Source organism: Triticum dicoccoides, unplaced genomic scaffold, assembly GCF_002162155.2.
Source record: "Triticum dicoccoides isolate Atlit2015 ecotype Zavitan unplaced genomic scaffold, WEW_v2.0 scaffold2797, whole genome shotgun sequence".
NCBI classification, from domain to species: Eukaryota; Viridiplantae; Streptophyta; class Magnoliopsida; order Poales; family Poaceae; genus Triticum; species Triticum dicoccoides.
In genome coordinates this window covers 122,042-124,625 of record NW_021259874.1, presented here as the reverse complement: position 1 = coordinate 124,625, position 2,584 = coordinate 122,042, and positions in this window count along the sequence as shown.

The window sequence follows — 2,584 nt, the reverse complement described above, 5'->3', positions numbered from 1 at the left end:
ATCTAGGAGTATTCATGGGAGACCCCGCGCCAGGAGGATAAGACGAAGAACCCAAGGAGATTCGTTTTGAGGACAACATCATCATCGACAACACCGACTTGGACCCCGACGATAGCGATGATGACTATGAAGACGAAGTTGGAGCAGACATTATGGAGTCTTCAACCGATCAATATTTTTAGTAGACCACCATATCAGTAGTAGTATTCCACCATGTATATAGTATAGTCCGAGCACTTATGTAACGATATTTAGATCAATTGTATGCCCTTGTTTGATTGATTGAGTGAAATGTTTGTGTTTGTCTCATGTGCATATGGGGAGTGTTTTTCTCATTAGACCTCATTCTATTCTATTCTATTCTATTCTATTCCCTCTAAACCCTCAGATGCCTCCGAGACGCGACCCCAGATTTACCTTCCCACTGGAGCTCACTCAGTTGATCCAGTAGCAGAATACCCTGATGCAGTTGTTAGTTCAGAACCAAGGCAACAACAACAACAACAACAATCCACCGCCACCACCACCCGTTGATAACCTAGCCCGTTTCCCGAGGTTGCAGCCGCCGGTGTTTTCTAGTAGCACCGAGCCCATAATGATAGATGATTGGCTCCGCAGGATTGGAAGGGAGTTAACCACTGCAAAATGTACCGATGCTGAGAAGGTGCGTTTTGCCGCACATCAGTTGGATGGACCAGCAGACTCATCGTGGGAGAATTAGACTGTCACATACCCTATAGCCACTGTTACATGGGACCAGTTTCAGCAAGCTTTCCGCACAACCCATGTCTCTACTAGAGCTATGAATATGAAGAAGCGTGAATTTCGCAACTTACGCCAGGGGAACCGTATTGTGGCTCAGTACGTGGATGAGTTTAGCAAGTTATCTCGCTATGCCCCTGACGATGTGGCCACAGATGCCGCAAAGCAGGAGAAGTTTATGGAAGGGCTGAATGATGAGATGAGCATGCAGTTGATGGTGGCAACATTCAACAACTACCAGGAGTTGGTAGATAAGGCTCTTATGATTGAAGGGAAGCAGCCGCGGATTGAGAGCCGTAAGAGGAAGTATGGACAAGGAAGGTATAATTCAGGAGCTCAGTAGAAGCCTCGCCTAACCCCAAACTCAGGAGGACTTGTTCATAACCATGGAGGCCACACCCACAATGGAGGAAGTACCCATAATCATACTGGCCCAAGGAATAGGAATGGGAATGGAGCAACCAACAATTAGAACCGTTCCAATCCATCCACACCCGCCAAGAGAGACCTAAGCCACGTTACTTGTTTGAAGTGCGGAAAGACTGGACACTATGCCACAGAGTGCCATAAAGCAAAGAATGGAAACGGTAATGGGAGCACTGAAAAGAAGCCCAATCCATTCAACAAAGGACAAGTGAACCACGTTAACGTGGAGGAGGTTGAAGAGCATCCAGACGCGGTTATTGGTAAGTTTTTGGTAAGTCTTTTACCGCCCTTGTTCTTTTGATACTGGTGCATCGCATTCATACATATCGAGGGGGTTCGTGGATAAGTTTAAACTACCAACTCAAACCCTTAGGACCCCTCTGTTAGTGAGTTCACCTGGAGCAGAGTATATGGCTAGTCGATGGTGCGACCAGATACCCTTAACCATTGGTAGCCATGTTTTCCCGCCAGACCTAATAATTTTGGAGCCACAAGGATTGGATGTGATATTAGGCATGGATTGGATGTCAAAGTATGGAGGAAGCATTGACTGTGTTAGTAAATCAATTTGTCTCACCACCCCGGAGGGAAAAAGGATCAAGTATGTATCTAGACATGTGCCTAGGAGTAGCCAAGTAAATACCCTCACGGGAGTTGTTCAAGAGGAAGTGCCTGTAGTGAAGGATTACCCGGATGTTTTTCCAGAGGAGTTACCAGGCATGCCACCAGATCGAGACATCGAGTTTTCGATAGAACTGTTGCCAGGCGGAATGCCCGCAAATGATCTGGAGGAGATTAAGAAGTAGATCAAGGAGTTATTGGAGAAAGGTTACATTCGACGGAGTTCATCACCATGGGGAGCCCCAGTGCTTTTGGTTGAGAAGAAGGATAAGTCTCTAAGAATGGTTGTTGATTATCGTGCGTTGAATGAGGTGACAATCAAGTACAAATACCCACTGCCGATGATTAATGATTTGTTTGACCAGTTGCCAAGGAGCTAAGTGTTTTCAAAGATCGATCTGCGATCAGGATATCACCAGCTGAAGATTCAAGAGAAGAATATACCAAAGATAGCATTCACCACACGGTACGGGTTGTATGAATATACGATCATGTCATTTGGACTGACTAACGCCCCTGCCTATTTCATGAGCATGATGAACAAGGTGTTTATGGAATATTTGGATAAGTTTGTTGTGGTGTTCATTGATGATATAATGGTATACTCAAAGAATGAGGAGGAGCACAAGGAGCATTTATGTTTAGTTCTCGAAAAACTCAAGGAACACCAGTTGTATGCCAAGTTCAGCAAATGTGAGTTTTGGTTGAAGGAAGTCGGATTCCTTGGACATGTTATATCAGGAGAAGGTGTAGCCGTAGATCCCACCAAGGTTCA